We start from the raw sequence: 14,051 nt of genomic DNA on the forward strand, positions 1-14,051 counted from the left end.
CACTCAACCAGCCCATGCCCCCCACCCCCACTCACCCATCCCATGCCCCCCACCCCCACTCACCCATCCCATGCCCCCCACCCCCACTCACCCATCCCATGCCCCCCACCCCCACTCACCCATCCCATGCCCCCCACCCCCACTCACCCATCCATGCCCCCCACCCCCACTCACCCATCCATGCCCCCCACCCCCACTCACCCATCCCATGCCCCCCACCCCCACTCACCCATCCCATGCCCCCCACCCCCACTCACCCATCCCATGCCCCCCACCCCCACTCACCAATCCCATGCCACCCCCACACTCACCCGCCCCATGCCTCCCATACTCACCCGTCCCATGTCTGCACATGCACACTCACCCGTCCCATGCCCCCCGACACTCACCCGTCCCATGCCCCCCACACAGCCACACACAGGTAATGATGCTAGAAACAGGAGCTAAGGTTGGGATTAAGTATCTGTTTACTATTTATTTGAAACTCGCAAAAGTACCCGGCAAATGAGTCGCTTCCTGACTGGAATATGAAGAGAGGGGGGGGGGGGGAGAAGGGAGGGGGGGGAGAAGGGAGGGAGATGAGGGGGGGGGGAGAAGGGAGGGAGATGAGGGGGGGGGGAGAAGGGAGGGAGATGGGGGGGGGGGGAGAAGGGAGGGAGATGGGGGGGAGAAGGGAGGGAGATGGGGGGGGAGAAGGGAGGGAGATGGGGGGAGGAGAAAAGGAGGATGGATGGGGAGGGAGAGGAGAGAGAGAGGAACGGGGGAGAGTGGAGGAGAAGGGCGAAGGGGGGAGGGGAGGAGGAGGAGGAGGAGGAGGAGGGGGAGGGGAAGGGAGTAGGGGGAGGAGAGAGAGGGGAGGAGAGAGAGGGGAGAGGGGAGGGGGGGAGGGGGGAAGGGAGGATGAGGGAGGGGAGGGTTGGTATATCGCACAAAAATGTTAGTCAATAAAAAAGGGTATGTATGAACAAAAAGGCAGAACTGTCTACTGTAACGCCATGGCTTGCTAAAGCAGCCTGAATAACATTCACCAAGTGGCGGTTAATCACATTCAAAAAGGCCCATGCCCTTTTTGAATACACACAAACTTCCCCGGCCTTGTGACTAATTAAATAAGTACACAGGTATTTCTGACATCATTTGTGGAGCCCTCGCGAAGCAGCTTAAGCACCCTAGCAAGCACTCCAACGAAATGGGTGATAAGATAAGGAACGGCTGGCGTGGCAAGCAATATCAAGCCGATTGCTTCTGGTTGAAATGGCCGAGGAATTTTAAAAACAGATCGCAGGAACAGTGGAGTGACACACCATCCCATGGAAGTATGAATTAAGTTAAATAAAAAAACTAATCCCAGAAGGAGAATGACAGCCTCGCTTAAATAAATGCATATATACACTTAGTTATAAAAATCGCTAGAAATGGTAAATTTTGTCAGATTTCACTCCAGATTTGGACATTTATTTAGTCTACAGCATCCAATCCTGATATTCGAATCCAGATTTTGATGATATGCTTCAATTATGTAATGATAATCGATTGTGTTTCCAAGGCAAGGCACGTTTGAATAGGCTGAAACAAAATGGCGGCTTAAAAACCCAGTGAGTGGCAGTGGGCTGACCAAGATGGCGGGCCGCCATATTACTAAGGCTTTTTCGTTTTTTTTTCTTATGGGCACCTCGTTAATCATCTTCAAAAAGGGTGTTATAACACACCCAAACACCCAGTTTTCATCATTGCAATCTGTTGGAGGTCCAGGTCCCACTAATTCACCCCAGATCCACCTTGTTTGAAATTCCAACTTCTTTCCTGGAAGTCCCAGCAGTGTCCATACGTTTTATACCTCTCCCACCCCCCCTTCCCATGGGGTGGGAGAGGCCCTCTCCCTCCCACAGATCTCTCGATGTCCCTGCTCTCAGATGTTGTGTTTGTGTTCCTCCCCCTCTCGCCCCATCTTGTCTACCGCTCCCCATGTTATATGTTTTATGTGTCGGTTTGTCTTTCTGTGTGATTAATGTTAGCTCTTTCACGAGCCTCGATCTTGTATACAAAAAAAAAAAAAAAAAAAAAAAAAAAGGTGTACGCATTCAAAGTTTGGGGAACCAAGGTTTCATGGTTTTGGAGTTATGGACGAGACAGACAGACAGACAGATGGGTGGACACTGCCTTTTATTATTATGGACTCGTATGGCTGTGATGTTTATTATTGTTAAAAGATAATTAAGTCTTCAGTGTGAAAAATAATTCATTTTGTTTATGTGCATAGTATATTATATGGTATATTATATGGTATATTATATGGAATTTTCCAGGAAAAGTTGTATGAAGTGATATTTAATGAAGATCCAAATTTCAGCAGATATCCATGCTTCTTGACAGTTAATACAAAGTTGAAAGTGTTTGTGACGTTTGGCAAAGATTGAGTGCACTGGTTGAATTTTTCAAAATGTTCTTCCTTCTTATGCCTAACAAATGAGGGTGCCGTTCTGTAATGTCACAAAAGCAAGTCGATGTCACAACAGAATAAAAACAAGAAAGAGCAATCAGAGATGCAGACACTCGGCACGACGTGTTTGTGTGGCGTATTTTGTGTGTGTTTATTTGCTGTGGTTGTGTAGTTTATTAACAATGTACATTTATGTTCAATCCAATATGGCCCTGAGAGCAGACCCCTCACCCAGAGCACAGACCCATCATGTGGGACCTCTCGCCCTGAACCCAGGCCCATCCCGTGGGATCTCTCGCCCTGAACCCAGACCCATTGCATGGGACCTCTCGTCCTGAACCCAGGCCCATCGCATGGGACCCCTTGCCCTGAACCCAGGCCCATCACATGGGACCTCTCACCCTGAGTGCAGACCCATCACGTGGGACCCCTCGCGCTGAACCCAGGCCCATCGTATGGGACCTCTCATCCTGCCCAGGCCCATCGCATGGGACCCCTCACCCTGAGTGCAGACCCATCGTGTGGGACCCCTCACCCTGAACCCAGGCCCATCGCGTGGGATCTCTCGTCCTGAACCCAGGCCCATCGCGTGGGACCTCTCACCTTGAGGGCAGACCCATCACGTGGGACCCCTCACGCTGAACCCAGGCCCATCGCGTGGGATCTCTTGTCCTGAACCCAGACCCATCGCATGGGACCCCTTGCCCTGAACCCAGGCCCATCACGTGGAACCTCTCACCCTGAACCCAGGCCCATCGCATGGGACCTTTCACCCTGAACCCAGGCCCATCACGTGGGACCCCTCGCCCTGGCCCCAGGCCCATCGCATGGGATCTCTCACCCTGAACCCAGGCCCATCCTGTGGGAGCTCTCACCCTGAACCCAGGCCCATCGCATGGGACCTCTCGGTGATTGCTTGACCCTTCTCCCCTTTGAAAATTTGGTACAAACCCATGACTTCAAGTTGGAGGGAAGTTTTACTTATGAGATACTCACAAGAGGCTAATATGTGCCAGGTTTATATTTATTATAACTTATTCTGGTAGTTATGTTGAGACCAGTGCTTTGTTTACCTTTTTGTCCCTAACCTTTCTTCTTTGATAACTCTAAACGTTTAGGTGCTGTCTGGTGTGAGAACGTCCTACAATGCTGTTTGAGTGTACATCTGTCCTTTTATGCAAACATAAGTACATGTGGGCCGTGGTGTCATTGCCAGATGTACCTTCACATCAAGTTTGAATGTGACACTCACCATTCCTTCCCCAAAAGGACTTTTCCCATTCTTTCCCCAAAAGGACCTTTCCCCCCAAGATTTGGGTTGTTTGCTTTTTCACTGACACCTTGCATAGTGATCTGAGCTTCTAACTGTGTGTGTTCCAATTTTTGTTTTTAATGTGCACTCAGGTTGGATCCATTGTGAGACCTTTTTTTTTTTTCTTTTCTTTTTTTTGTATACAAGATCGAGGCTCGTGAAAGAGCGAACATTAATCACACAGAAAGACAGACACATAAAACAAATAACATCGGGAGCGGTAGACAAGATGGGGAGAGAGGGGGAAGGACACAAACACAACATTTGAGAGCAGGGACCGAGAGACATGGAGACATCGAGAGATCTGTGGGAGGGAGAGGGCTTTGGGGGGGAGGCATGTGAAGGGAGGGTGGGGGGAGTATGCCATTCCCTTGGCATGCCCTTGGTATAAATGCCATTCATTCCTGAAGTTTCAATTCCTTGGACATGAAAAGTGATAAGTTATCAATGTCCACGCAAACTTTACTCCCGAGTTTCCGTCTTTGCAGCATATCCTGAGCATATGTCTCACTTTTCCCCTTTTCCACACATTCACACAGCTATGTGTTGAACTTTCTTTTCAAAACAACGGTTTTTTTTTTTTTTTTTTTTTTTTTTTCACCGACACAAGACCGACGTTCATTGCTGATGCCGCTATCTTTGAAATGCAATGTATTGTGGGATATATTAATGCAACATATATATATTTATTTTTCTGAAAAACGATTATTTCAATAGAAGAATTAAACTAACAACGTTTCTCTAAATTTTTGTAATTTCACACCAACATAGCAGACAAATAAGCTATTTAAAATCTTCATGAAGAAAAATGCATAATGGCATTGAAGAAGTGGGTAAATAGATCTTCTTCTTCTCTTCTTATTATTTTTCCACAATTATTCCACGTTCTTGTGTGGTTGGCCGGAGGAAGTTTTGTTTGGCCCAGGTCTTTCTTTCATGGACCGGCTTGCCAGGTCTGATGCTCGACTAAGAAGTTACGGCAGGAGTTTATAATTTTTTCAGGGTGCCGGCGATAATTCGCCTACTCCTCATGAGGGACACCGTGGGATTTTTAATGTCCACCAACTAATGTTGTTAGACGAGACGCCCAGTTTAACGTCCTGGCACACACATTGACAAAGCGCCCTTCCCGTGAAACACCGGGATGACTTTTTCTAGCCGGGTCGGGATTCAAACCCAGGCTAAATGGGTCAGAGGCAAATGTGCGTCCCTCGAGTCCTGGCAGCTCTAAGTGGGTAAGTAAATATTGTTGACAAATGTTAAGTTGAAAATGACTATTTTGATTTTCATGTGGGTTTTTTTAAAAACTGTTGTGGGATTCAGCTCCGCCACATTTGGATTTAGGTGCCAGAGTGGTGCTCTGGTGCGTTCCGACGGCACTACACTCCTGCACAGCACTCCTGCACCGCACTCCTGCACTACACTCCTGCACTACACGCGATATGTCCTACTTCTGTGTGCAGTTACACATTGCAGCAATATTGGTATTACAGTTGTAGTAGTATTGAGGTGTTTTTCAATATCATGTTATAGTTTATGAAGTAGGCCCATCTCCAAAACCAAATGATTTTGAAACCAGAATTTCCTGGCAATGGCAGCTGTACTTTGAATGGAGTTAGAGCCAGAATAGCAGATGATGGTGGAGCCTGAGTAAGTGTGACGCTGGTGGTGGAGCTTGAATAGGTGTGTCGATGGTGATGAAGCCTGAGTAGGTGTGTGGATGGTGGTGCCTGAGTAAGTGTGTGGGCGGTGGAGGAGGCAATATTTGTTTGCATACTCTTTTTGGGTTTGAGGGAATGGATGCTGTGCAACTGATCTCTCAATTTAGTGTCTGATAAATGGTGGGTGTGGTTCAATTGTCATGAACCATGATTGAAAAATGGGGAAAAAATGAGGTTAAACCGTTTAATTTAACGCCAATTCTGTATTTTACTTGACGCACCAAATGCCTAACGGCATTATTTCTTCCCAATGCTGAAAACCAAACTGGCAGCAACAAAGCCTGTTGCATATTCCATTTCCCTCTCTTTCAAACTATTTCACACACTTGGACAAATTTACTACAAATAATGGGAAAATTTACTCTGAATAATGGACAAATTTACTCCTAATAATGGACAGATTTATTACTAATAATGGACAATTTACTCCTAATAATGGACAAATTTACTCCTAATAATGGACCAATTTATTCCTAATAATGGACAAATTTACTCCTAGTAATGGACAAATTTATTCCTAATAAATGGACATATTTACTCCGAATAATGGACAATTTTACTCCTAATAATGGACAAATTTATCCCAATAATGGGCAAATTTACTCCTAAAAATGGAGAAATTTATTTCTAATAATGGACAAATTTACTGCTAATAATGGAAAAAGTAATTCTGAATAATGGACAAATTTACTCCTAATAATGGACAAATGTATAGCCTGGTGTTGGCTTAGCGGTTAGGGTGCCGGCTTGGGATCCTAGGATCCTGGGTTTGAATCCCGGTCGATCGCTGAATTAATGCCAGGGGGGTTGACTCAGCCTGTCATCCTTCCGAGGTCCTGCAAATTGAGTACCAGTTCATTGGTAATTCCCTGCGTGTCGCAATAGGCGACTAACGGGGTTGGCGGCAGGAAGGGCATCCGGCCATAAAACATTGCTTCAAAAAAGGGACCAGGGTGCCCAAAAAAAGGCCAACCCCCACTCTGTGGGGAAAAATAGCCTCTAAAGGCAGTTCCAATGCACAAATGTATTCCTAATAATGGACAAAGTTATTCCAAATAATGGACAAATTTACTCCTAATAATGGACAAATTTACTCCTAATAATGGACAAATTTACTCCTAATAATTGCCAAATTTACTCCTAATAATGGGCAAATTTACTCCTAATAAAGGACATGTTTACTTGTAGTAAAAATAATAATCTATATATAATGGAGCAAGTGTTTGTGATTATGTATGTATGTATGTATGTCTGCTCTTCACCCATTGGTTTGACAGCTAACCTGATGCCACCCAAAATTGTAACTGAAATACTTAATCTAAAGTACCCAGAGGACTCAAAAGACCCCAAGGCCCTTTAAAAAACCCAAGGACCCTAAAATACCCAGAGAAACCAAAGACCCCAAATACCTAGAAGACCCCAAAGGCCGAAAATACCCCAAAGACTCTTAAGGACCCCCAAGACCCAAAAGATCCTGAAGACCAAAATGATTTCAAAGACCCAAAATACCCCAAAGATACTTGAAGACCCCAAAGACTGAAAAGACTCTGAAGACCCAAAAGTCCCTTAAAGGAGAACCCAAACACAATTTATATTTCTGAAACCCATTGAAAATCATTAATCACGGTCTAATTTGAAGGGATTTTATTTATTTATTTATTTCCAATCACAGTGCTGAAAAAAGCCCGAGACTGTTGATTTTCCAGTTTGCCAGTGACGTCACATTGTGAACTCACCTTGATCCTGCCGGCGATAGTACATAAAGAAACAGTGCATTCCGAGCTTGGATTCCGATACCGATTGGGGATGATGAATGGGATGGTGGCATGTGGGGTGGTCGTGGGTATTGTTAGCTAGGGTGACAGTTGATGGGGGATTGTGGGGGGAAGGTGGAGTGGGGTGTAGGGTGGTTGTGGGTATTGTTAGCCAGGGTGACAGTTGATGGGGGATTGTGGGGGGAAGGTGGGGGGTGAGGGGTGTAGGGTGGTTGTGGGTATTGTTAGTCAGGGTGACGGTTGATGGGGGCTTAGATCGGAATGTTGTGGTCAAGTTTCATTGTAATTGCATGTGTAGTTTCTGAGAAGAAAGCAAATACCTATTTTGGGGGGGGGGGGGGGGTCAAACCTGCATCCACTTTTACCCCCATAGACACCCCTAGACCCCAAGGTTTTTTCATGCCATGATCAAACTTGAGTTGCAACATACCAACTGTCATTTGTGCTAAGATTGGTCACAATCCGATCAGGGATTTCGGAGAAGAAGTTGCACGTGTTTACGGACTGATGGACTGACGGACGGACGACAGACCATCGCATAAGCTCCCCGGAACTACTGTATGTTCCACGTGAGCTAATAATGAAAACTGTGAGCAGTGATACAGTGGCCCAAGCCATGACGTCATCCATCCATGTTTTCTCTTTCATTGCCAGACCATGTGACCGATTCATAAGAAATTTCATATTCAAGTTCATATTGTGTAGACTGTGGATGTATAATTATTTTTTTAACCTTAATGTTGCTGGCAAACCGCTTTACCGATGAGGCCATATTTAACAACGCTTTTGTACCATGGGTCGATGTTCATAACCTGACAAGTATTGAATCGATAGCATTTGCGGTTTCAGAGGAAAAGCTTTTTTAAATTTTCACTTAAATCCAAGCTGGTTGCCATGGTGATTACAAAATCAAAATTCCGAATCAAAAAAAGATTGAACAAGTACAGATACATTCAAAGTACACCGCCCCCTTGCCAAATAAATAAATAAATAAATAACATCCTCGAGCGCATAGAGAATGTATTGGGAGGGAGAGGTGTACAATAATTGCATAATTAAAATCATTAAATAATGATCATAAAATATTTTCTTAATCAATATTGGCTAATAGCATACCTAAACCACCAGTGCTTTATTCGAAGCTGTAACTTTTTGAAAATTAATTAAATGAGTCACTAATCGAAAAATTTAAATAATTAATTAATTAATCAATAAATAATTAATCTATTAATTGATTAATCAATAAATCAAAAATATCCTTTATAGGCACATCACTTGGTCACTGTCATGTCCAAATATTAGCTTCCTAGCTCAAAAGGTGGCTGAGATATTGTCTCGATGAGAGAAAATAAATAAATGATTAATAATGAAAATAATTAATTAATAATCATAAAATAATTAAATAAAGAATCAATTGGCTCATAGAATACCTATAGAATACTTTTCATCCGATCAGGGATTTCGTAGAAGAAGTTGCAAGTGTTTACAGACTGATGGACTGACGGACGGACGACAGACCATCGCATAAGCTCCCCTGAACTTCGTTCCAGGTGAGTTAAAAATGGATGATTTTGGAGGTTTAACCTTAAGTTGACCATTGACCTTTTGACCTCAAAATTAGTTGGTTTCCTATTTTAGTGACTAGATGTACAAATGCTGTGCAATTTGCAAGTTAATCGTATGAAAAATGGCGATTTTAGAAATTTGACCTTCAGATTACCTTTGACCTATGACCTCAAAATCAATAGGCTTCTCAATTGTGACGACCTCTACAACTTGAAGTTTCATGGCGATCGGTTTAGAAATGTGACTTGTAGGCGAGTGACAAAGAGACAAACAAACGAACAAGAAATATCTTGTGCATAGCACGATACTTGCGAAATCTCTAAAATAAGTTGTTGGCCAATGATGACCTCAAAAATAACTGGTGGTTGAATTCAGTGACCAGATATGCAAATCCTCTTAAAATTTCAAGTCAATCAGATGAAAATTGAGAATTTTAGAAAATTGGCCTATGTTGACCTTTTGGCCTATGTTGACCTAAAATATAAATGGTGGTTGAATTCAGTGACCAGATATGCAAATCCTCTTCAAATTTCAAATCAATCAGATGAAAATGGAGGATTTTAGAAATTTGACAAAGTTGGTGACCTTTGGCCTATGTTGGCCTATTGATCTTTTGACCCAAAAAAAAGGAATAGGCTTCTTGCTTATGACCAACTCTACCATTTGGTGAAGTTTCGTGAAGATCGGTTGAAAATTGTGACCTGTAGGCGACTGACATACAGACAGATACACAGAATGAAAAATCACTCATAGAGTGACACTTGGCTTGGCAAAGGAGAACAAAGTAGAATGGCACTCAGTAGAGCACCCTTTTGACCTCAAAAGTAATCGGTGGTTGAATTATGTCACCCGATATGGAAATCGTCTTTAAGTTAAGCAAATTTTAAGTTAATCAGATGAAAATTTACAAGTTTAGAAATTTGGCCTATATTGACCTTTTGGACTATGTTGACCTCAAAAATAGTTGCTGGTTGGTTTCAGTAAGCTGATATGAAAAGCCCATTCAAATTTCAAGTCAATCGGATGAAAATTGAGGATTTTAGAAATTTGAAAAAAGTGGTTGACCTTAGGCTGATGTTGACCTTGTGACCTATGTTGATCTCAAAAATAGTTGGTGGTTGAATTCAGTAAGCTGATATGAAAATCCTATTCAAATTTCAAGTCAATTGGATGAAAATTAAGGATTTTAGAAATCTGAAATTGTTGTTGACCTTTGATCTACGTTGACCTTTTGGCCTATGCTGATCTCAAAAATAGTTGGAGGTTGAATTCAGTTCGCCGATATGAAAATCCTTTTGAAATTTCAAGTCAATCGGATGAAAATTGAGGATTTTAGAAATTTGAAATTGTTGTTGACCTTTGGCATATGTTGACCTTATGACCGCCGTTTATCTCAAAAATAGTTGGTGGTTGAATTCAGTTATCCGATATGTAAATGCTATTCAAATTTCAAGTCAATCGGATGAAAAGAGGATTTTAGAAATTTGGAAAAAAGTGGTTGGCCTTTGGCCTATGTTAACCTTTTGACGTTTTGACCTCAAAAATACATAGGATTTTGTCGGACTACGAACTCTACCGTTTGGTGAAGTTTCGTGAAGATTGATTTAAAATTGTGAACTGTAGGCAAGTATAAGTGCGTGCACAGACAAACACACAAACAAACACACAAACCGCAGTGATCAACATACTTGCAAAAAAAAAAAAAAAAAATTTTTTTTTTGCCAAGTAGCAGAGAACTAGAACGGCACTTAGTAGAGAGCACACCTCCACCTGGTTAGCCATATCACTCAATTGTGAATATTCACTTGAAAAATTAAATAACTCCCATATCCGAATTCATATTCAGATCTTCACCAAAATCGAATCGATTCTTCCTTGTCACAAACACAACCTGTCCAACAAGTTTCGTCCAAATCCGTCCATACCTTTTTGAGATATCCTGTAATGTATAGTTTTCGGCCTCATCTCCCAACGGTGAAGAATCACTTAAAAATTAAATAATTATCATATCCGAATCCATATTCGGATCTTCATCAAAATCGAATCTATTTGTCCTTGTCAGACACCGAACCGGTCCAACAAGTTTCGTCCAAATCCGTCCATACCTTTTTGAGATATCCTGCTATGTACCATTTTTGTCCCCATCTCCCAATGGTGAAGAATCACTTAAAAAATTATCCTAACCGGATCCGAATTCGGATCTTCACCGAAATCGAATCATTTCGTCCTTGTGACATACACTACATCTCTGCCAAATTTCGTCCGAATCCGTCCACAACTTTTTGAGATATCTTGTTCACAATCAGACAAACAGACAGGGGTGAAAACCAAACCTCCATCCACCTTCGATGGCGGAGGTAATAACGCACAACACCAACCAATATAATATATATATATATATTAATATATATATATATATATATATATATATAGCCTGGCCTAAACCTAATACAACCTAAATATATATATATATACAACCTAAATATAACCTATATATATATATAATCCTAATATATATAACCTAAACCTAACTAATATATATATATAATAAATATAACCTAAACCTAAATATAAATAATAATATATATAGCAACAGCCTATATATATATATATATACACACAACACAATATATATATATATATATATATAGCCTAAAGGGACGACACCAACCAATATACTTGAAAAATCCCCCATTTTCTCAAGTAACAAACAAGAAATAAACTGGAGGGAAAACTGAATACTCCCTTTCAGCGCACGTCATTGCCGGGCCCCTTCGGTGTCCGGCAATGACGTCATGCAGCGCCTGGAGATGGCATAGGAAAGGAGCGGTGTACAATTAACTGTAAACTTTCAACCTAATCAGACCAGCATTTCCAAGATGAACACCTATGACATCATCAATTTTCATCAATTTTGTTTTCTTTTTCATTGCCACACCATGTGACTGATCAAAACGAAATTTCATATTCAAATTCTTATGGATGCATATATTCCACAAAAATATTTCGTGTTGATCTGATTAATTTTTTTTATCTCAACATGGCTGCTAAACCGCTTCACCGCCAACGTCACCCGAACAACATTTTTGCAACGAGTGTATATATGAATGAGATCGAAGAGGATGTGGAACTTGGTTCCACAGGCTGGAAGCGACGAACAAACGAGTGGAGGTGAGCAGGGATCCTGGATTTATGTAGTTTCACCAGCAGGGAGTTGATGGTGGTCCAGGTGTGCCCTGCAGAAACCCGGGGGGGGGGGGAGGAAAGGGGGTGGGGACAAAGAATGGAACTAGCAGAGGGTGCAGGACCAGAAGGGAGGCGGTAGAATACAGAGACCACTGACCTATCTGCGATGGTGGAGTAATAGGCCCATACATTCAGTTTCAACATGGTGGATTCCAATGATCTTGAATGCCTTGCTTTCCGTGGTGTCAAACTGAGCAAGATGCGAAAAAAGGTGGCCAGCCTAGAGGGGCGAAGCAAGGTGGCCAGCCTAGAGGGGCGAAGCAAGGTGGCCAGCCTAGAGGGGCAAAGCAAGGTGGCCAGCCTAGAGGGGCGAAGCAAGGTGGCCAGCCTAGAGGGGCGAAGCAAGGTGGCCCAGCCTAGAGGGGCGAAGCAAGGTGGCCAGCCTAGAGGGGCAAAGAAAGGTGGCCCAGCCTAGAGGGGCAAAGCAAGGGGGCCAGCCTAGAGGGGCAAAGCAAGGTGGCCCAGCCTAGAGGGGCAAAGCAAGGTGGCCAGCCTAGAGGGGCGAAGCAAGGTGGCCAGCCTAGAGGGGCAAAGCAAGGTGGCCAGCCTAGAGGGGCGAAGCAAGGTGGCCAGCCTAGAGGGGCAAAGCAAGGTGGCCCAGCCTAGAGGGGCGAAGCAAGGTGGCCAGCCTAGAGGGGCGAAGCAAGGTGGCCAGCCTAGAGGGGCGAAGCAAGGTGGCCCAGCCTAGAGGGGCAAAGCAAGGTGGCCAGCCTAGAGGGGCGAAGCAAGGTGGCCAGCCTAGAGGGGCGAAGCAAGGTGGCCCAGCCTAGAGGGGCGAAGCAAGGTGGCCAGCCTAGAGGGGCAAAGAAAGGTGGCCCAGCCTAGAGGGGCAAAGCAAGGGGGCCAGCCTAGAGGGGCAAAGCAAGGTGGCCCAGCCTAGAGGGGCAAAGCAAGGTGGCCAGCCTAGAGGGGCGAAGCAAGGTGGCCAGCCTAGAGGGGCAAAGCAAGGTGGCCAGCCTAGAGGGGCGAAGCAAGGTGGCCAGCCTAGAGGGGCAAAGCAAGGTGGCCCAGCCTAGAGGGGCAAAGCAAGGTGGCCAGCCTAGAGGGGCAAAGCAAGGTGGCCAGCCTAGAGGGGCAAAGCAAGGTGGCCCAGCCTAGAGGGGCGAAGCAAGGTGGCCAGCCTAGAGGGGCAAAGCAAGGTGGCCCAGCCTAGAGGGGCAAAGCAAGGTGGCCCAGCCTGGAGGGGCAAAGCAAGGTGGCCCAGCCTAGAGGGGCAAAGCAAAGTGGCCAGCCTAGAGGGGCGAAGCAAGGTGGCCAGCCTAAAGGGGCGAAGCAAGGTGGCCAGCCTAAAGGGGCGAAGCAAGGTGGCCAGCCTGGAGGGGCAAAGCAAGGTGGCCAGCCTAGAGGGGCGAAGCAAGGTGGCCAGCCTAGAGGGGCAAAGCAAGGTGGCCCAGCCTAGAGGGGCAAAGCAAGGTGGCCAGCCTAAAGGGGCGAAGCAAGGTGGCCAGCCTAGAGGGGCGAAACAAGGTGGCCAGCCTAGAGGGGCAAAGCAAGGTGGCCAGCCTAGAGGGGCAAAGCAAGGTGGCCAGCCTAAAGGGGCGAAGCAAGGTGGCCCAGCCTAGAGGGGCGAAGCAAGGTGGCCAGCCTAGAGGGGCAAAGCAAGGTGGCCCAGCCTAGAGGGGCAAAGCAAGGTGGCCCAGCCTAGAGGGGCAAAGCAAGGTGGCCCAGCCTAGAGGGGCAAAGCAAAGTGGCCAGCCTAGAGGGGCGAAGCAAGGTGGCCAGCCTAAAGGGGCGAAGCAAGGTGGCCAGCCTAAAGGGGCGAAGCAAGGTGGCCAGCCTGGAGGGGCAAAGCAAGGTGGCCAGCCTAGAGGGGCGAAGCAAGGTGGCCAGCCTAGAGGGGCAAAGCAAGGTGGCCCAGCCTAGAGGGGCAAAGCAAGGTGGCCAGCCTAAAGGGGCGAAGCAAGGTGGCCAGCCTAGAGGGGCGAAACAAGGTGGCCAGCCTAGAGGGGCAAAGCAAGGTGGCCAGCCTAGAGGGGCAAAGCAAGGTGGCC

The 14,051-nt window shown here is 45.2% G+C and overlaps 1 protein-coding gene across 1 annotated transcript in view; it reads left to right on the forward strand.

The window, feature by feature from the left end:
• The window catches only part of LOC137427249 (uncharacterized), a 146,385-nt gene that overhangs the window by 1,515 nt on the left and 130,819 nt on the right, over positions 1–14,051 (forward strand). The gene's annotated exons all lie outside the window — the stretch shown is intronic.

This window comes from Myxine glutinosa, chromosome 5 (assembly GCF_964187855.1).
Source record: "Myxine glutinosa chromosome 5, kmMyxGlut1.1, whole genome shotgun sequence".
NCBI classification, from domain to species: Eukaryota; Metazoa; Chordata; class Myxini; order Myxiniformes; family Myxinidae; genus Myxine; species Myxine glutinosa.